This window comes from Dendrobates tinctorius, unplaced genomic scaffold, assembly GCF_039654945.1.
Source record: "Dendrobates tinctorius isolate UK_male_01 unplaced genomic scaffold, ASM3965494v1 ptg000083l, whole genome shotgun sequence".
NCBI classification, from domain to species: Eukaryota; Metazoa; Chordata; class Amphibia; order Anura; family Dendrobatidae; genus Dendrobates; species Dendrobates tinctorius.
The window spans coordinates 16,004,555-16,026,250 of NW_027361751.1; the positions used below are offsets into that span (position 1 = coordinate 16,004,555).

At 45.2% G+C, this 21,696-nt stretch overlaps 1 protein-coding gene across 4 annotated transcripts in view; it reads right to left on the reverse strand.

The window, feature by feature from the left end:
* Nucleotides 1–21,696, reverse strand: part of LHFPL2 (LHFPL tetraspan subfamily member 2) — a 203,318-nt gene that overhangs the window by 89,331 nt on the left and 92,291 nt on the right. The window contains exons 3-4 of one of the 4 annotated variants that reach the window (XM_073584149.1): nt 15,581–15,680; nt 15,319–15,454 (exon numbers count right to left, since the gene is read on the reverse strand). The exons of 2 other annotated variants lie outside the window; for them this stretch is intronic. The gene's annotated coding sequence lies outside the window, so the exon portion shown is untranslated. The remainder of the gene's footprint in view (nt 1–15,318; nt 15,455–15,580; nt 15,681–21,696) is intronic. One more of the 4 variants, XM_073584150.1, reaches the window with a different exon arrangement.

A 21,696-nucleotide genomic window follows, 5' to 3' on the forward strand; every position in this document is an offset into this window, starting at 1 on the left:
CATGTGTGGGGTTACACTTTTGCCTTGTGACAGCACTGTATAACCAGGCAAAAGTGATAACTAAGTTGGCTTGGGTGAGCAAAACATTGAAAGTTTGTGTCCATCACCATGAAAAACCAAAGGTCTCAATCTCATTGAGAACCTGTGATCAAGCCTCAAAAAGCGGATGGACAAACAAAAACACAGAAATTGTGATAAAACGCTAAGCACTTATTAAGCAACAATGGGTTATTGTCATTTAGGATTTGGCCCAGAAGCCAATATCCACCATGTCAGGGGGAATTACAGAAGATCTGAAAAATAAGGGACAACACAACACTGTAAATATTGTGTCTTTGTATAAACTTGATGCATTTGTTATTATGTAAGAAATACTTGTACTAATAATAATTGTACTTTAGTAACCAAAGAAGCACCTAAGGCTAGTTTCACACTAGCGTTCGTGGGCGCAGCGCAGGGCCGCTGCTAAGCCCCGCCCCCTCCGGTCAGTTCCTCCTTTGATCGCATGAGGCTGCATGCTATCAGCGTATCCTATATTTAGCGTTGGATACACTGATCATGCGCTGGTCTGAGCGCCCACAGCACAAAAATGCAACACAGCGCGTCTTTGTGCGCTGGGCGCAGCGCCAGCAACATCAGACCAGTGCATGGTCAGCGTATCCAACACTACATATAGGATACGCTGATCGTATGCAGCCTCATGCGATCAGAGGAGGAACTGCCCGGAGGGGGCGCGGCCGGGGGCGGGGCTTAGCGGCAGCCCTGCGCCCACGAACGCTAGTGTGAAACTAGCCTAAAAGATCTAAAAACACTGAAGCAACAAACTTTGTGAAAACAAAAATTTCTGTCGGTCTTGAAACCTTTGACCACATCTGTACAGCCAAAGGCTTGATTCCAGCATTGTAACTTGGCTGTCTGCTGTAGTTTTGATAATATCACTTTTATAATCAGATCACTTGAGGACTAGTAGGACCTGCCACCATGCATCTTCCATATTTACGAGCTCTGTATAACCCCGCCTGTCCATCACTGATTGACTGCTTTCTATGTACAATGTGCATAGGCAGACAGCGGCCAATCAGTGGTGTGGGTGGGATTATACAGGGCTCAGCATTCAGAGATCTGCAAGATCCTTAGCAGATAAAGCAGTGATTTTATCAAAACTTCAACAAGCAACCCAATACCAGACATTGCTAAAATCAGTGTATCTGCCCCTACATCATGCTGCTCTCAAATTGATCTCTCCAATGAACTGTTTGTACCAAGGACTGTGAAAAGAACATGGGGGCATTCTCTTTGTTTGGAGGAAAGACAATTTCTGCACCAGCATAGAGGAGGGTTCTTCACGGTAAGAGCAGTGAGGCTCTGGAATTCTCTTCCTGAGGAAGTGGTGATGGCCAACTCACTGAATGAATTTAAGAAAGGAATGGATGCTTTTCTTCAGAGTAACAGTATAGAAGGTTACGAATAACAGAATATTATAGGTAGATGGTTGGCCCAGCTTAGGGGAAGGAATTTTTTTTCCCTATGGAGAAAATTGGCTTCTACTCTGTGGGTTATTTGCCTTCCCCAGGATCAACAATGCAGAACAGCTGCACTAAAAATAGGCTGAACTAGATGGACATAAGGTCTTCCTTCAGCCTTCAAAACTATGTTACTATGTGGTGACAAAACGCTGGTGACAGATTCTCTTTAAGTGATTTGATCTCCACTTCACTTCTGATTCAGCAAGATGCGTTGTACAATTCATACAGCGATTATTAAAGATGAGATAAATCACCATTTCACTGCACATTTGCTACTGGTTTTATTTCCATTAATCCAGTATAATTATTAAGGAGCTAATGTTTTGCCATCCTCAGGACGACGGCCGTGCATGATGGGGTAGTCACAGCTTCTACAAAGAGGGGTGTAAAAGGGAACCTGGAAACTATAGGCCGGTAAGCTTAACATCTGTTGTGGGTAAAATTTTTGAAGGGTTTCTAAGGGATACCATTATGGAATATCTCCTGTCAAACTTACCTGATCAGCTTCTATGAGGATGCAAGCTCTCAAATGGACCAAGGAGAATCATTGGATGTCATTTATCTCGACTTCTCTAAAGCATTTGACACTGTCCCACATAAAAGATTGGCAAATAAGATGAGAAAGCTTTGGCTAGGGGAAAATGTGTGTAGATGGGTAGGTAGCTGGCTTAGTGATAGAAAACAAAGAGTGGTTATTAATGGGGCATACTCAGATTGGGCCAGGGTTACTAGTGGGGCACCACAGGGTTCTGTATTGGGCCCCCTACTATTTAATATATTTATTAATGATCTAGTGGATGGCTTACACAGTAAAATATCAGTATTTGCAGATGATACAAAACTATGTAAGGTAGTTAACACAAAGGAGGACAGTTTGCAACTACAGACAGATTTGAGCAAATTGGAGAATTGGGCTGAAAAATGGCAAATGAGGTTTAACACAGATAAGTGTAAGGTTATGCACATGGGAAGGAGAAACAGATTCTACAATTACTTACTAAATGGGAAACTGCTGGGGAAATCAGACATGGAAAAAGACTTAGGCATCTTAGTCAATAAGAAGCTAAATTGGAGTGCCCAGTGTCAGGCAGCTGCCACCAAAGCAAATAGGGTCATGGGATGCATTAGAAGAGGTCTGGGGACACGAGATGAAAACATAATTCTCCCTCTGTACAAATCACTCGTCAGACCACACTTGGAGTATTATGTGCAATTTTGGACGCCGGTGCTCAAGAAAGACATTACTGAACTTGAAAGGGTTCAAAGGCGGGCTACTAAAATGATAAATGGAGTTGGTTCACTACAATACCCAGAAAGGTTATCAAAATTAGGTCTATTTACTCTAGAAAAGAGAAGACTTAGGGGAGACTTAATATATATGTACAAGTATATCAGAGGGCAACACAGAGATCTCTCCAATGAACTGTTTGTACCAAGGACTGTGACAAGAACAAGGGGGCATTCTCTTCGTTTGGAGGAAAGACAATTTCTGCACCAGCATAGAAGAGGGTTCTTCACGGTAAGAGCAGTGAGGCTCTGGAATTCTCTTCCTGAGGAAGTGGTGATGGCCAACTCACTGAATGAATTTAAGAAAGGAATGGATGCTTTTCTTGTAACAGTATAGAAGGTTACGAATAACATAATATTACAGGTAGATGGTTGACCCAGCTTAGGGGGAAGGAATTTTTTTCCCTATGGAGAAAATTGGCTTCTACTCTGTGGGTTATTTGTCTTCCCCAGGATCAACAATGCAGAACAGCTGCACTAAAAATAGGCTGAACTAGATGGACATAAGGTCTTCCTTCAGCCTTCAAAACTATGTTACTATGTTATGGACTTCTATTTGCCCAAACTAACTTGTGATTAAGGAATTTATAATATTTTGCCACACATTACTTCCACAGGAGGGACCCATGTCTCCTTGCTCATCTAGGATGGTTAAAAAGCAAATAGGAGAAAGGTAGAAACTTTTAAGACATTAAGTGCAGTAATTTTGAGATGCAAAACATGGTCACGGTTTCCATCTACCCATTAATGAATCGGTGGAATCCACCTTCTCATATGTAGGACATGGTGACACACAGGTTAATGACTGTTGCAGCAGAAGACAATGTGAACAGAGCTGGAGAAGGTTTTGCTGGAAACTGATATTTTTCTGCCTTGCTGAATCACAGTCTATTACTGAAGGCTAACAATGGCCGAGCAGCACGCCTGTGGGGAAATCATCAGTCACACAAGCTGGAAGATTTACTCCGCGAAATCCTAAGGGGGAAATCATGACTCAGTGCGCCGCTAACACAAGCTGCAGACATCTCTCAATCTCTCCGATAAGAAGAAGCAGACCGATGACTACAACTCATACGGCCTAATACAATGAGGTCTTCTTTAGTGATGTAATATGATTACTTTGGCAGAACATGGAAACTCAATATACAGACAGTATCCGAAAGGGAAAAGCGCACTGAGCACTAATCTCCGTTGACATCTTTATGAGTTACTGAAAACAACTGATGGACTGCTAGTTTAGAGGCGGTGTGTGACCCTAGTTACAGGCATCAGTCATCCCTGCAGTACATACATTATAGGGGCTACTGTGTCATTTCCAATGGCAAATTTCCATCATAGAGTGTCCACAAGTTCTATTAGCTGTATGAGATAGGATGAAAAGCAGGGACATTTCTTAAAGGGAGTTTGCCAGCACAAAATGACCAGTGGCGTAACTACAAAGTTATGGGCCCCGATGCAAACTTTCAAATGGGGCACCCCCCAATGCCAAAATACACGCGCCTATCTGCTCCGTACGCCTCGTACACACAGCTCCGCTCCATACACCTCGTACACAGAGCTCTGCTACACCCACCCTGTAAACCCCTCCTGACCCCACATAGAAACTTTACCTCATCCAGCGTCATGACAACCAGCACAGCAGATTCCTGCAGACACTGAGGATCCTGATCATGTGACCCGACTCCTCCCCTCCTGTGACCTCCTCACAGGTTCTGTGCGCACAGCCACAGAACAGCCTAGGACGTCATTGCAGGCTGTGGAGGGCTGCGGTGGGTCTATCTGGAAGGGCGAGGATGGGGTGCATGGGGGGTGTGGTGGCTCAGTGCAGGAAGAATAGACTCCCGGGCACGACGCGCGCGCGGGGGGGTTAAAGACGGGACTGTCCCGCGAGAATCGGGACGGTTGGGAGATATCATGGTCTGACCTGCCGGACCCCTGACTCCCCCGGGGCCCACTTGCAGTGGCGACTGCTGCGACCGTTGTAGTTACGCCCCTGAAAATGACTGTTCAAACAAAGCACAGGCGCTCAGTACATCTTTTACATAGCACATTACTGATAGGGGTTTGTTATAAGTCTCCAAAAATAATGGAAGCAACAGAGAATATCCTCATAAAGCAAATAGATGAAGCTGCGACTCAAGGAGAAGTCATTATTATGGGGGACTTCAATTACCCTGAAATACATTGGGGAACCGAAACTTGCAGTTCCAGCAAAGGTAATAGGTTTTTCACAACTATGAGAGACAATTACCTTTCACAACTGGTTCAGGACCCCACAAGATGGGGGGCACTGCTAGACCTAATATTAACCAACAGGCCAGACCTCATATCAAATATAAGGGTTGGGGGTCACTTGGGTAATAGAGATCACAAATTAATAAGTTTTCATGTATCCTTTAATAAGATGTGTAGCAGAGGGGTTACAAGGACACTAAACTTCAGGAGGGCAAATTTCCAACGGATGAGAGATGATCTTGGTGCAATTAACTGGGACGATATCCTGAGACATAAAAATACACAAAGAAAATGGGAGACGTTTATTAGCATCCTGAATAGGACCTGTGCACAATATATACCGTATGGGAATAAACATGCGAGAAATAGGAGGAGACCACTATGGTTAAACAGAGCTGTAAGGGGCGCAATAAGTGACAAAAATAAAGCATTTAGCGAATTAAAGCAAGTAGGTAGTAGTGAGGCATTAAATAAATACAGAAAATTAAATAAATTCTGTAAAAAGCAAATCAAAATAGCAAAGATTGAGACAGAGACTCATTGCCAGAGAAAGTAAAAATAATCCCAAAATATTCTTTAACTACATAAATAGTAAGAAACTAAAAAATGATAGTGTTGGTCCCCTTAAAAATAGTCTGGGTGAAATGGTGGATGAGGATGAGGAAAAAGCCAATATGTTCAATGACTTTTTTTCAACAGTATTTACAGAAGAAAAACCCATGACGGATAACATGATCAGGGATAAAATTCTCCATTGAATGTCACCTGCTTAACCCAGCAGGAAGTACGGCGGCGTCTAAAAATCACTAAAATTGACAAATCTCTGGGCCCGGATGGGATACACCCCCGAGTACTGCAGGAATTAAGCACAGTCATAGATAGACCTGTTATGAATGGGTCACCAAGGAGAAAAAAGCAAAACAAGTTAAGTCACAGAAAACCAGAGAGGTTGGTAGCTATGCAGATTGCAGATCCCTGATCCTACCACACAACTAGCAGCAGCCGTGGAGCGTTCCTACGATGTTCCTAGACGCTTCGTCACAGCCGGAGGACTAAATAAGCCTGAAGCATGAAAAGGGGAAAACTAACTGCCCCAGAGCAGACCCCAAAGGAATAGATAGCCCCCACACATGTATTGACGGTGAAACAAGAGGAAGGCACAAACAGAGGCAGGAAAATAGGCTGAGCAAACGATGGGGCTGAAACTAACTAGAGAGGAAAGGAAAGGAAAGACACTGTCTGCAACCTGCAAAAAACCCTACAAAAATAATGTCCAACACTTCTGAAAGCAAAATTAACCCTGAAGTCACTAGACTTCTCCCACTATATCAGCACTCTGAAGTATTCTGAGACAGAGCAAAAAGAGACCAAACTAGTAAGGGACAAAAAGCAAATTGGCTAAATACTGATAAATAAGAGTGGAAATTCAGCACAGCCCCCAGCCGGGGCTGGCTGACCACACCAAAAAACTGAATAGACCAACAAAATCAAGTGTGAACATTAGCAGAAAAACTTAGCTTTAGATGACTGGAACAGAGCTGAAAACCAAGAGCTGACAAGCCAGAAGGAATCACCAGCAACTGAATAGGGCGACGGCTGTCTTAAATCCAATCTGAGACTCCTGAGGTCCAATCGTCATCCTCATTCTCAGGTGGCAGATCTCCACCGATCAAATCAGCCTCACTACCTCCTGTTACCACCAGAGGGAGTCTGGAAGGAGAACTCACAACTGGTGAACCAGAGAATGAACTCACAACATAGACCATTATTTTTAATCTTTAAAGATTCCATATTAACAGGGTCTGTACCACAGGACTGGCGTATAGCAAATGTGGTGCCAATATTCAAAAAGGGGACAAAAACTGAACTTGGAAATTATAGGCCAGTAAGTTTAACCTCAACTGTGCGTAAAATCCTGGAGGGTTTTCTAAGAGATACTATACTGGAGTATCTGAAGAAGAATAACCTCATGACCCAATATCAACATGGGTTTACGAGAGACCGTTCCTGTCAGACTAATCTGATAAGCTTTTATGAAGAGGTAAGTTCCGGACTGGACCACAGGAATGCAGTGGACGTGGTGTACATGGACTTTTCAAAAGCTTTTGATACAGTGCCACACAAAAGGTTGATACATAAAATGAGAACAATGGGGATAGAGGAAAATATGTGTGAGTGGGTTAAGAGCTGGCTCAGGGATAGGAAACAAATGGTGGTTATTAATGGAGCACACTTGGACTGGGTCATGGTTAGCAGTGGGGAACCACAGGGGTCAGTTTTGGGACCGCTTCTTTTTAACATATTTATTAATGCCCTTGTAGGGGGCATACAGAGTAGAATTTCAATGTTTGCAGATGACACTAAACTCTGCAGGGTAATCATTACAGAGGAGGACAATTTTATATTACAGGAGGATTTATGTAAACTAGAAGCTTGGGCTGATAAATGGCAACTGAGCTTTAATGGGGATAAATGTAAGGTCATGCACTTGGGTAGAACAAACAAGGTGTATAATTATGTGCTTAATTGTAAAACACTGGGCAAAACTGTCCCTGAAAAAGACCTGGGTGTATGGGTGGATGACAAACTCACATTTAGTGGGCAGTGTCAGGCAGCTGCTGCAAAGGCAAATAAAATAATGGGATGCATTGAAAGAGGCATAGATGCTCATGAGGATTCACTACTAAAATTTAATAAGGGTCTGGATGCCTTTCTTGGAAAGTATAATATTACAGGTTATATACACTAGTTTCCTTAATATTGCGTTGATCCAGGGAGCTAGTCTGATTGCCGTATGTGGAGTCGGGAAGGAATTTTTTTCCACAATGTGAAGCTTACTGTTTGCCACATGGTTTTTTTTTTTTGCCCTCCTCTGGATCAACATGTTAGGGCAAGTTAGGATAGGATATGGGTTGAACTAGATGGACTTAAAGTCTCCCCTCAACCTTAATAACTATGTTACTATGTAATTACACCTACTTGTTATCCATATATTTCTGCCACCTTTTACTTCATTGACAGCACTGACTGCGCAGGAGGTGATAGGGTGCTTTCAAGCCGAATAATAACAATCTTTATTTTTATACGGCAATAACACATTCTGCAGTATGTCTTTGGAGTGTGGGAGGAGACCAGAGAACCCGGAGGAAACCCACGCAAACACGGGGAGAACATACAAACTCCTTGCAGATATCCTTGGTGGGATTTGAACCCAGGACCCCAGCGCTGCACAGTATACAGCATTATCCCTGGCTGCATAATTGCACATGTAGACAGTTGAAAGTCTTAGTTACTCACCGGTTAACGGTATTTTTCGGAGTCCATGACAGCACCACCTGAGAGAGGGGATCCGCCCTTTAGGAACAGGAAACCTACAGATACAAAAGGGTGGCACCTCTCCCACGCATCAGTTGGATTACAGAGCACAAGAGGACTTCCAAGGTTAATGCATGATTTATGTACAGTATTCTTTACAATTATAAACTTTTATCACCAGTGGGTATATACAAGAAAAAAGACGTGCACACCCCAATTAAACTAAAGGGAGGGAATATACGGGTGCTGTCATGGACTCCGAAAAATACCGTTAACCGGTGAGTAACTAAGACTTTATTCGGTCGTCCATGACAGCACCACCTGAGAGATTTACAGAGAGTAATATCAGCTTTAGGGAGGGACTACAGCCTGCAGCACCCTTATACCAAAAGAGAGGTCTGTGGAAGCACCTAGGTCTAGCCTATAATGACTATAAAAGGTGCTCGGAGAGGACCAAGTAGCCGCCTTACATATCTGGTCGATGGAGACTTCTGATCTTTCGGCCCAGGAGGTTGCCATTGCCCTGGTGGAATGCGCCCTCAGCTTTCCGGGTGGCGACCTGCCCTTTGATGTGTATGCTATTGCAATCGCCTCTCTAATCCATCTGGCTAGTGTATTTTTTGATGCTCTACAACCTTTTCTGGGGCCTTGATGAGAGATAAATAGGGCATTATCTTTCTTCCAGGGATCAGTAACTGACAGATATTCTATGAGGCCTCTCCTGACATCCAGGGTGTGTAGTTTCCTTTCCTTCTCATTAGTTGGATTAGGGAGGAAGGATGGCAGAACTATCTCCTGCGTCCTATGGAAACTAGAAACTACCTTTGGCAAGTACGCTGGATCAGGTCTGAGTATTACCCTATCCTCTTTAAACTGTAAATAAGGAGGACACCTAGATAAGGCCTGAATATCGCTTATTCTGCGAGCTGATGTCAGAGCTACCAGGAAGGCTACCTTGAGGGACAGGATTTTTAGGGAAGCCGACGAGATAGGTTCGAATGGAGTCTCTGTCATAGCAGTGAGGACTAGGTTCAAGTCCCACGGCATAAACCTATCCTTCATTATTGGCCTGGATCTACCTGCTGCCTTAATGAATCTGCTTATCCAATAATTACCAGCAATGTTACAGCTAAACAGGGCCCCCAAGGCTGACACTTGTACTTTAAGGGTACTGGTAGAAAGCCCCATGTCCAGACCTTTTTGTAAGAACTCTAATATCTGCATTATAGGCGCTGAATCCCCAGCGACTACTCCTGAGTTTTGAAGGAATTTCTTCCAAATTCTGACATAAATTTTTGTGGTAATGATTTTTCTACTCTTAAGTAGGGTGTTATTTAGGTCTGCGGAGAAGCCCTTCTCTTCTAATAATGACCGTTCAAACTCCACGCCGTCAGATGTAGGCCAGCCACCTGAGGATGGAAGACTGGGCCCTGGGACAGGAGATCCGAGATGTCCGGCAGAACCCAAGGATCGGACACCGACATGGTCCTGAGGCATGAGAACCATGCTCTCCTGGGCCAAAATGGAGCGATGACTATAACCCTCGCTCTGTCTTTCCTGATTTTCCTCATCACCAGGGGTAGAAGAGATAGGGGAGGGAAGGCGTAGGCTAGTCTGAAGTCCCACTTTATCAGGAAGGCATCTACCGCCAGAGGATTCTCTCTGGGATTTAGGGAGCAGAATTGTTTCAATTGCCTGTTGTCTCTGGTGGCGAAGAGGTCTACCTCTGGATATCCGCACTTTTGAACAATCAGATTGAATATGGAGGTGTTTAGGGACCATTCCCCTTGCTTTAGCTGATTGCGGCTTAAAAAGTCTGCCGTGATGTTGTCTCTTCCTTTTATATGCAACGCTGTTAAAGATAGAAAGTATTGTTCTGCTAGATGGAACAACCGTTCTGCTACCAACATCAGGGGTCTGGAACGAGTCCCGCCTTGGTGATTGATGTATGCCACGGTGACCTGATTGTCGGAGAACACTCGTACATGATGGCCCTATAGATACACAAGGAGCTTTTTAGCCGCCTGTTCTACTGCCGTTAATTCTTTTAGGTTAGATGACATTCCTAACTGATGATGTTGCCATCGGTCCTGGACTAAAATTTCACCCATATGAGCTCCCCAACCGTAAGGACTAGCATCCGTGGTGACTATGCGGGTTACGTTATACTCCCAGGGCACCCCTTTTAATAAGTTATCCTTGTGTAACCACCACTCTAGGGACTCCCTTGTGTTACGGGATAAGGTTAGCTGACCCTCCAAGTAACCTCCAAGGACTTTTTGATGTAATAAGACCTCGCTCTGTAGTTTCCTTGCATGAAACTGGGCCCACTGGACTGCCGGGATACAGGCCGAGAGAGAGCCTAGAAGGGACATGGCTTTTCTGAGGGACATGGTGGGGTTATTGGAGGCGTTCAGGATCTGATAATGGAGGCGAACGAGCTTGTCCGGAGGCAGACGGCATTCCTGTTTTTCAGAATCCAGGGTTAGGCCCAAGAATTGTTGGACTTTCATTGGCTGCAACCGGGACTTTTTGACGTTCAGCAACCATCCTAACCGTTCTAGGGCAGACATTGCCTTTTGTAGCTGTTGTAAACAATGGTTTGCCGTTTTACCTACAATAAGAAAATCGTCCAGGTAGGGGATCACCAGAATGTTTGATTCACGTAGATGGGCCATGACCTCCGCTATCACCTTAGTAAACACTCGGGGAGCGACTGCCACTCCAAAAGGGAGGGCCGCATATTGGAAATGTCGAATTGACCCATCCAAATGAACCGCCACTCTGAGGAACCGCTGATGGCCTGCATGGATGGGTATATGGTAGTATGCGTCTTTTAAATCTAACACCACCATGAAGCAATTTTTGAACAGCAATTTTATTGCAGATTTAATCGTTTCCATCTTAAAGGGACGTATGACCAAAAATTTGTTGAGGGCTTTAAGGTTAATTATTGTCCTAAAGGAGCTGTCCGGTTTGCGGACCAGGAACAGAGGGGAGTAGAATCCCTTCCCCCATTCTTCCTCCGGAACCTCTATCAGGACTTCCTTAGCGCACAGGATATGAACCTCGGCTTCCAGGGCAGCTTGTTCTGCCGCAGATGACCTGAGAGGGGTGATTTTAAATTGATCAAGCGGAACCCTAGAAAACTCTAGTCGTAGTCCCACGGCTATTATCCCCAATATCCAGCTGCTATTGGAGATCAGAGACCAGGATGGGTAGAAGGCAGCTAGTCTCCCTCCTACCGGGGCAACTAGTCATTGGGGCGGCTTTTTCGTATCCCGAGCTGGACCTTCCTGGCGCCCTCCCCCAAACATGAATCCTGTACCTTTCCTTTTTTTATCATCCCATCTGCCCTGATCTCTGGACGGCCTTCTCCGGAAAACCCCTTTCCTGGCGAAGGGACGTCTGTACGAGGGATTCGGGAGACTGGGAAATTTCTTTTTGTCATCTCCAGCTTTCTCCAACAATTCGTCCAAGACGGGACCGAATAGGTACTCCCCTTCGCAGGGAATGGAACAGAGACGGGACCGGGTTTGAATATCTCCTGGCCAGCATTTTAACCAGAGCGCTCTTCGCGCTGCATTAGACAGACCTGCGGCTTTTGCCGCCATTCTTGCAGAGTCTGCAGAAGCATCGGCTAAAAACGCTGCGGCATTCTGAATGATGGGTAAATTTTTCCGAATAGATGATCTTAGTTCGGAATCTAGCTGATCTAGCCAGACCATCATGGATCTGGCTGTACAGGTGGCAGCTACCGCTGGTCTTAACGCGCCTGCTGACATCTCCCATGTCCCTTTAAGGAAAGAATCCGCTTTCTTATCTAACGGATCTTTCAGGGAGGCCATATCGTCAAATGGTATGGCGGATTTTTTAGATGCTTTGGCTACTGCAGCATCTAGTTTCGGGGCTTTATCCCATCTATTTACTACCGGGTCCTCGAAGGGGTATCTCCGCTTAAAGGCTGGTGGCATGGAACCCCTTTTTTCCGGTCTCTTCCATTCTCTATCAATTAGGCTCTGAACCTTTTCGTTTAATGGAAAGGCTTTACGTTTTTTGGGGTCCAACCCCCCGAACATAATGTCCTGTGCTGAGAGTTCCTGTTTTTTGTCCGCTACCCCCATGGTGGACCGTATAGCTTTCACTAATTTGTCCATCTGGTCTAAGGGGAAGCAGAACCGGCTAGAGTCTTCATCCGAGGAAGACGACGAGGAGGCCGAGGAGTCCGAGGAATTGTCCCCCTTCCCAGGGGCGACTGAGGCCTCCGAGCCTGAACCACTAGCCTCTCTTCTCCTAGAAGGTTCTCTTTGAGGTAAAGCTTTCATTTCTGCCCTGATCATGTCTCTCAGGTTTGAAGTGAAGTCAGGTGTCTCTTCCGCTACCTGCATAAACGGGGGAGAGTATAAGGGCCTGACAATCTACCCCTGGACTCCCTGTCCTTAATAACTCCTACCGTCTGCCGTATGCATGGCTGGCATAATTTTTTAGGGTGGCCATCTGGAAGGGGGGAACTACAGAGGGCACATTCCCTGTGTTTCTGTTTTCCCGTAACCTTCTTCCCCTGAAAAAAAGCATAAAGGAACACTGCATCAGGGTACATTCACGGAGATCTCTTACCCATGCAGATGAGGCAGGTACCGGATCACGGAGGGAGGCAGGGGGGTCCTTTCTGGAGGAACTTTCGCGGCTCTGGTCGCTGGTTCGTTTCTGTCTCTTCTGCTGGCCACTCGCCTGTTTCTGCGGGTGTTCCTGCGTCTCGTCCTGCTGGACTAAGGGGGCTTCCGACGTCTCCATTGCTGGGGCCTTCAGAAGCACCCCAGCGGCGTCCCCATCTGCCTTATATGGCCTCCTGTCCGGGTTAGCAGGCATACTGTCCTAGCACCACCCCCCGGCATTTGCGTTCCCTCCCCCATGCTCCGGCCCCCCTCACCTTCGTCGGGTCGCCGCGCGACCCCCGGACCGGCATGCACCCGCGGCGCGCGCCGGAGGCCACCGGCACCCGACTTCCGGTATCGGCGCCATCGCTCCGCCCCTTCCGCCGCGTCACTTCCGCCGCTCACAGAGCCCTGCGGGAGTGCGCGCGAAGGAGCCGCGCAGGCCCGCCCGGAGTGCCAGCACCCCCCGCGCCCGCCGCCATGAGCCCGGCCAGGAGACAGCACTGACCCGGAGGACCGGGCCTGGGGAAGCGCACCGGGGTATACCTACCAGGTGCTGGCTCTGGAGACGGCATCCACCGGACCCTTGCTCCACCTGCTTCGTCCACTGCCGTGGTGACCTACCCGGCCCCACCGTGGCGCTTCCAGGGACCCCGCACTGACCGAGGTAGGAGACCCCCTCGCTACCTGGGTCGGTCAGCCGGCCTGGGTATTCCATGATGATTCTGACGGGCGATCTGTAGAGAGTCCTGTCCTCTAGGAACAGGAAACCAAACTGATGCGTGGGAGAGGTGCCACCCTTTTGTATCTGTAGGTTTCCTGTTCCTAAAGGGCGGATCCCCTCTCTCAGGTGGTGCTGTCATGGACGACCGAATAAAATACAAGTAAATGCATATACTGTTTATCTAGGCAAAGCACAAAGGCAAATCACACCATATCTCCAAGACATGGAAATAATACATTGCTTTATTGGACTTTATTGTACTCCAGACAGTGCAGTAAATCACAAGCTTCACTGGAGGTAAATCACCAGGTCCTAGTGCCCTGCCTCCATGGATGAGTCACTAGGATTTGTGAGAACATCTGCTGTTATGTACAAAGCTTTGTTGCTCTATATCTACTGGAGACAAGTTTGTGGTCAAGCAGATAAAGTAGAAAGATGAGCGGCTGCTTCAGACATTTATACATTTACGCTAGGTTTTGGGCCAGGTTCACACAATTTTTTTTTGAAGTTTTATTGCCTATGTGCACATTTATTTTCCAGTAAAGAAGCCTCCCATTACTGAGGTTGTCCACTACTTTAACACTGACTACTTATCCGTAGGATATTGATTTAAAAAGGGGATGGATGTGCAGTACCCAGCCGCGGCCACTATCAGTAGATGGAGCAGCTCCGTAACTGAGCACTTTCAGCAGAGAACAGCTGTTTGGCGGAGGTGTCGGGTGTTGCACCACTAAAGGGGGTTTTACACTAAGCGATATCGCTAGCAATATCGCTAAAACGTCACTGGTTTTGTGACGTTATAGCGATATTGCTAGCGACATCGCTATGTGTGATACTTACCAACGACCGGCTCCCCCGCTGTCCATCGCTGATCGCGCGAGAATGCCCGGCTCCATTTCTCGTCGGGCGCTTCCTGCTGGGGCTTCCTGCTGTGTGAGATGAGCGACGCTGGACGCGGGCGGGAGGACGTCAGGATCGCTGTGTGTGAAAGGTGAGTATCGTGCGCATAGTCGCTGCTGCATCGCTGTGAGATCTTTCTGTATGAAAGCTCACTAGCGATCATTTAGCGATGCACCAGCGATCCTGACCGGGTCGGATCGCTGGTCGGATCGCTGGTGCATCGCTAAATGTAAAAGGGCCTTAAGATCAGACATTGATGACCTATCCTAAGGATAAGCTATCAATGTTAAAGTAGTGGACAATCTAACTTTTTTTTGTCTAAACCTGGATGTTAGTGTAGTTCAGAGAGTAAAGCTATGTGCCTACGTTGCAGAAATGCTGCGGAATTGTCCGCAGCATTTCTGCAACTCCCCGCCATGGGTAAAACGCATGCGGAATACACATGCATTTTCCCGCAAAACACAAGCGTTTTTAGCTTGCAGAATGCTTGCGCTTTTCCAAGCGATTTGAAGCATCGCTTTTAAAAGTGATTGACAGGTTGGTCACACTGGTCAAGCATACTGCTTGACCAGTGTGACCAACTTTTTACTATTGATGCTGCCTATGCGGCATCAATAGTAAAAGATAGAATGTTGAAGAAAAAAATAAATAAATAAAAAAATAGGGATATACTCACATCCTGGCGACCCCCGATCTCCTCAGCAGCGATCCCGATCCTCATCGGTGCTGGCGGCAACTTCCGTCCCCAGGGATGCATTGCGTGAATGACCTCTGATGACGTAGCGGAAAAATCAGCAGCATTGGCACAGCAACTGCGGAATGCCATAGGATTGCATGGGAATGCGTTTAAGCGTTTTTTTAAGTGTTTCCGCACCGGTAAAAACACGGCGGAAATGCTTAAAAAACGCAACGTGGGCACACAGACTTAATATACTCACCGATTGCAGTCTACTCCAGCATCTTCTTCGGAGTCACGTGACGCCAAATTCAGACTCTCTGGATCACGGAGCCTCATTCTGTTTTGTGACATAAGTTCTTCTATATGTGTTGCAAAAAAAAAAAAAAAAAAGGAATTTGCCAAGCACCTGTCACCTTTGTGCTTAATTGTATAATTTGCAGCATTTTAAAATATAAAAAAATATCATCTTAATTTGTAATGACATGAAACTTAAATGGGTATTCCCAATGTTATCCCCTATCCACGGGATAGAACATGAATTACTTGCAGTCTCAAGATCTGAGCGTTGTTGAGCCCCATATTCAATAATGCAGGGATGCCCATGCTGGACGTCCACTCCATTCATTACCTACGAGACTGTTGGAATTATGCGAGCAATGTGTTTGCCTTTCCCTCATTCTTTGGGTTGCTGGGGGTCCCAGCAATCAGTAACTTATGTCCTACACTATGGATGATAGGAATTCCCCTTTAAGTTATATTTTGTCATTTTTTGTCCAGATCTTAGTAGTAAGTGTAGCATAAAACTGAAGTTGCAGTTTGCGTTTAAAAAACAACATTCCTTATAAATTTGACATTTTAAGGGTTGTCTGCTCTGTACAGTCCTCTTGTTTGCTTTAAGGGTCCTCCAACAATCTGATCACAAGGCTTTCTGCGGCTTAGACCCTTGATAAATCGCTGTAAATCTGTAAGGATAACAGCAAACATTCATTTTTCCTACAGCGTCACCTCAAAAAGTAATGAAGTATTACAAGGTTGACACTGAAAAATGGATTATCCATGTAATGCATGCAAGTGTAAGGTTGTTCAAGGTGCTAAATAGATTCATTATTATATAAATTCCATATAGCAGTAATATAGCTCCGATTTCATGTCTGCATACATCTTAACACTTACAGAGTGCTGCTGTATTCTTTGCATATTATACAGCCGTACAGTATGTCTGCATACATCTTGTGATAGATTAAAGGGTACAACCCTGCTGACAGGCTCCCTTTAATAATAAAGAACTACATTTTAGGTTTCTGCTTAGGTAGGAAATGCAACATGACACAACAGGAAAGCAGACCTTGGACAGATTGCTTCAAGGATATGGTTTGATCACATAGGGTCAAATAAAACAATACCATTAAGAGCACAAACATGCACTGCGGTATTATCTGTGGCTTTCATTTTAGATGGTCTTTAACGAAAGGCCAAAATAAACACTGCTGGACCCAACTTACTGGTACATTCGCTGCGTCCTCTCCTATGGAGCTACTTCAACAGGAACTCTATAATTAAGAAGTCACAATACCCTTTACTTATTTTTCAGAAATATCCCTGAATAAACAAACTTCTTCAAAAGACAAATAATAGCTAAAAGCTAGCCGATGCACGGCCAAAGAGAAATAATTAAAGATATACATCGCTGTTATGTGCTCCACCAAGAGAGTAATTTCTTATTGTAGTTAATGTGTCTTAGGGCCCCGTCAAACATAGCGACTCACCAGTGATCCCGACAACGATATGAACGTGTCAGGATCACTGGTGTATCGCTACATGATCGCTGGTGAGCTGCCAAACAGGCAGCTTCACCAGCGATCAGCACCAGCGACGACGAGCGCGCGGCGTCGCTGTGTACCTTAGTTACCAGCGCGCTGATGCAGGGAGCTGGTAACCAAGGTAAACAGCAGGTTTCTAAGCGCCGCGCGGCACTTAGAAACCCACTGTTTACCTTGGTTACCAGCTCCCTGCATCAGCAGGCTGGTAACTAAAGTACACAGAGGGTTTCTAAGCGCCACGCAGCTGTAGGGGTTGGGCTGAGGGAGGCGATTAGGTGGTGCTGATCGAACAGGACTGGGGGGTGACCCACTTCGTGGCGCCGGCAGACATGAGACTGAGACAAGGGTTGTGTCCAACAGTTCAGATTTTGTCCGTTTTTCGGACGACCACCGTACTTCACCACAGGAGTAGTCCACGATTCACTTTTACACACAGACCCGGGTACCTTCTCTTTCTCAGGCTGTGTGCACACACAGCGTTTTTTTAGCGGATTTGCCAATAAATACGCTATAAAAACGCTAAAAATAAGCTTCCCATTCATTTCTATGCATTTTGCACTTTTTGTGCATATTGATGCGTTTTTTTACCAAGAAAAAAAACGCTTTGCGGTAAAAACCGCAGCATGCTCATTAATTTTGCGGATTTTTCCACATTTCTGGCCATTTCTATGGGTCTGGAACCGTGCGGAAAACGCGCAGAAAAAATTGCGCGGTTTCTGGGAAGGGAGTCCGATATTTAAGCAGAAAATTTCTGCTACGTGTGCACATAGCCTTAGTTTCACCGTTCATGGCGTCCTCTATGGCTCTTCCCCGCTGTGGCTGCCCTAAGCACTTTCACCACAGCGTTTCACCCTTTAGAGTACGCCGTATACCTGACACTCACAGTCTGTCTCTGTCCGCAGCCACTGTCCTTTTGGGTCACCCCCCGTGACCGTCTCCACTGTCAGTTACTCTCTGTAGGTTTTTTCCCCACTTTTCTCCTTACAGCAGACCCTCCTCTCTAGTGAGCTCCCTTGGCTGACTGGAACGTCCAGAACCTTCCCTGACCCCTTATACTCCCAGTCCCAGTAGCCAGGGCTGTGGAGTCGGAGTCGGTATAAAATGGTCCGACTCCTGAAATATATAATAAATTGGGTACAGTAGTTCAATGCAGAATGTGCTGAATATTTTTTCATAGGAATTTGGGAAAGTTATGAAATGTCCTATAAATGGCTGTTCTATTCATGATCTAAGGCTACATTCACACACAGCGTTTTTGCTGCGTTTTTTGAGGATATGTTTTTCAGCTGCAAAAGCAGATCAGCTTTTGAAAAAACCGCATCACCTGAAAGGTTTTTGAGCTCATAGATAATGTTTTCAATAGCAAAAGCAGATTAGAAATCTGCTCTATCTATATATCCATTTATCCATATCTGTCTATCCATATCTTATCTGTACCAAAAAGAATGAAAGCTGGATAGCACAGAGACTAAAGGGCCTGTCACACTAACCCATATCGCTAGCAATATCGCTATAACTTGTGACGTTATAGCGATATTGCTAGTGATATCGCTATGTCTGATACTTACCTACTATAAAAGAACTTGGCACACACACGTGAATGATTGCAAGTGAAAAAAAGGGGTGATTTAATAAGATGCAGTACATACAGTAAACGTTTCGGTCACAACGACCTTCGTCAATGTACTGAAAATAAAAATTACAAAATTTCTAATAAATCAAACAAAGTATATACAATATAGATAATCTTGGGTACAAGTATATGCAAAAATTGAAATTATGTCGTATACCAATAACAGCTTAAGCAAAAATTGTAATACCGAATTTAATGATTACAGACACCCTGAAAGACTCAAAATTATATGTACGCACGTACCTATATAGTGTACTGACTGCACTTGTATATAGGGCAACCTGGTCTATAAAGAGAAGATATTATATTGTAGATGTTTATGAATGCCAATACCTAAGTCACCATGTGCCCATAATATCAAAAATGTGCTACATACCATAGGGAATAATGCTAGAGCATGGAGGGTTAATTGTCTCCTTAAAAAGAGCCTGAAAATAAGAGGTACTCAGGTGATCTATATGCGCCATGCTGCTGGTCCAGAAGTGTGTAACAGCAATAAGGTATCTTACCGGTGGTGGTAGCGTGGAACAATAAATAGCCTATAGTACCTCTTATTTTCAGGCTCTTTTTAAGGAGACAATTAACCCTCCATGCTCTAGCATTATTCCCTATGGTATGTAGCACCTTTTTGATATTATGGGCACATGGTGACTTAGGTATGGGCATTCATAAACATCTACAATATAATATCTTCTCTTTATAGACCAGGTTGCCCTATATACAAGTGCAGTCAGTACACTATATAGGTACGTGCGTACATATAATTTTGAGTCTTTCAGGGTGTCTGTAATCATTAAATTCGGTATTACAATTTTTGCTTAAGCTGTTATTGGTATACGGCATAATTTCAATTTTTGCATATACTTGTACCCAAGATTATCTATATTGTATATACTTTGTTTGATTTATTAGAAATTTTGTAATTTTTATTTTCAGTACATTGACGAAGGTCGTTGTGACCGAAACGTTTACTGTATGTACTGCATCTTATTAAAACACCCCTTTTTTTCACTTGCAATCATTTACGTGTGTGCGGCAAGTTCTTTTATACTAGCATACGGATTGGGATCCTACTTGTGCACCACCATTTTGAAGTTGTGCCAAAACGTCTCTATATGATACTTACCTACGACCGGCTCCCCCGCTGGTTATCGCTGATCGCGAGAGAACGTCCAGGACTGTTTCTCGTCGTCAGCTTCCTGCGGCGCTTCCTGTGGAGAGACGAGCGTGGACGTGGGCGGGAGGACGTCAGGATCGCCTAGTGTGACAGGTAAGTAGCGACCCCCGTCCCCAGCGATGTCACTGGTGAGATCTGCCTGTGTGGCAGCTCACTAGCGACCACTTAGCGATGTACCAGCGATCCTGACCGCGTCATATCGCTGGTCGGGATCGCTGGTACATCGCTAAGTGTGACAGTACCTTAAAAGGGGGCTTTACACATAGCGATATTGCTAGTGATATCGCTATGTGTGATACTTACCTCCGACCGGCTCCCCCGCTGTCTGTCGCTGATCGCGCGAGATCGGCTGGCTCCATTTCTCGTCGGGCGCTTCCTGCTGCGCCGACGAGCGACGTCTGGAAGCGGGCGGGAGGACGTCAGGATCGCCGCGTCTGAAAGGTAAGTAACGACCGCTGTATCGCTGCTGCATCGCTGTGAGATCTGCCTGTTTGGCAGCTCACTAGCAATCATTTAGCGATGCACCAGCGATCCTGACCGGGTCGTATCGTGGTCGGGATCGCTGGTGCATCGCTAAATGTAAAAGGGCATTTACACTCTTTTTTAGCACCAGTCAGGTGCACCTCATAGCTGCCCAAAAGGACACCCAGGACAGGTATTGCTCGTCTTCAGTAACACATCAACATCAATTGATAGTTGGAATAAATAGACTGCATTCACCACATCTTAAGGTGCAGGCTTTATTTTCAAGTGTAGGGGTGTGCAGTATGAGGTTCGCAGCAGCTGAGGTGTTAGTGGTGAACTCTAGCACCAGTGAAGCTCCGCCTCTACAGACAAGGGTACAACACAGACAAGTAAACATATTCAGAAAGAAGGAAGGCACTTATCTCAGAAGAATTGCTAGAGTAAACAGGATAACAAGATTAAGGTAACTACTTCTGAAAGCATATTTAAACTTTCAATAAACTGTGCATAAATCAATAGTCCAGTATACTGTATGTTCTCTCTGTACACTTGATGCTTGTTTGTTTTTTCTTTGAGCTCATATACTTTTGGGAAGCTAGCTTTTGTACAATATACAGGGAAAATACAGCAACAGGATTGATCAGGACTTACAGTATATAAGGACTTGTATAGGTATAGAAGCCAAAACATCAAGTTATTAGCTCTGTTATCAGTTTCTTTGTTCCTGGAGTATGATACACAACAAACTTGCTCCCTCCCTCCTCCCCTCTTCATAGACTGTGAAGCAATTAGTGAGCTGTACCCTAATAAGAAAAGCCTTGGAAATTCAAAGTAAAGCTATGTAATAACATATTTTACAAACTTTATATTTGTCATCTGTACTATTGATTTATGCAAAGTTTGTTTTATTTCTATCTAAAATTATACAGTGGGGAAAGTATGTATTTGATATGTGGCACCCCTGAGGCTCAGTCGCCACAGAGGTACTAATCCTTCTCCTAAGGTGTAGTGCCCCACCATCCAGGTAAGTTGGGAACTCCTTTCCACACTCCAACACTCACACCCCACACAACAGGGTAGTTCTGCATAACCACATTGCGGCTCAGTGCTTAGAGAGTAGCAGAGCACCTCTGGTGGTTCCCTGCTTGGAACACTGGATGTGATGGGAGGTGGGTGGAGTTAAGATACATAAAAGAGTGGGAAAGTATAGGATGGCAGGTCAGTCTGACAGAAGGTCAGTCGGGAAGGAAGCCACTCGGAAGGAGTGGGGATCCCTGGGA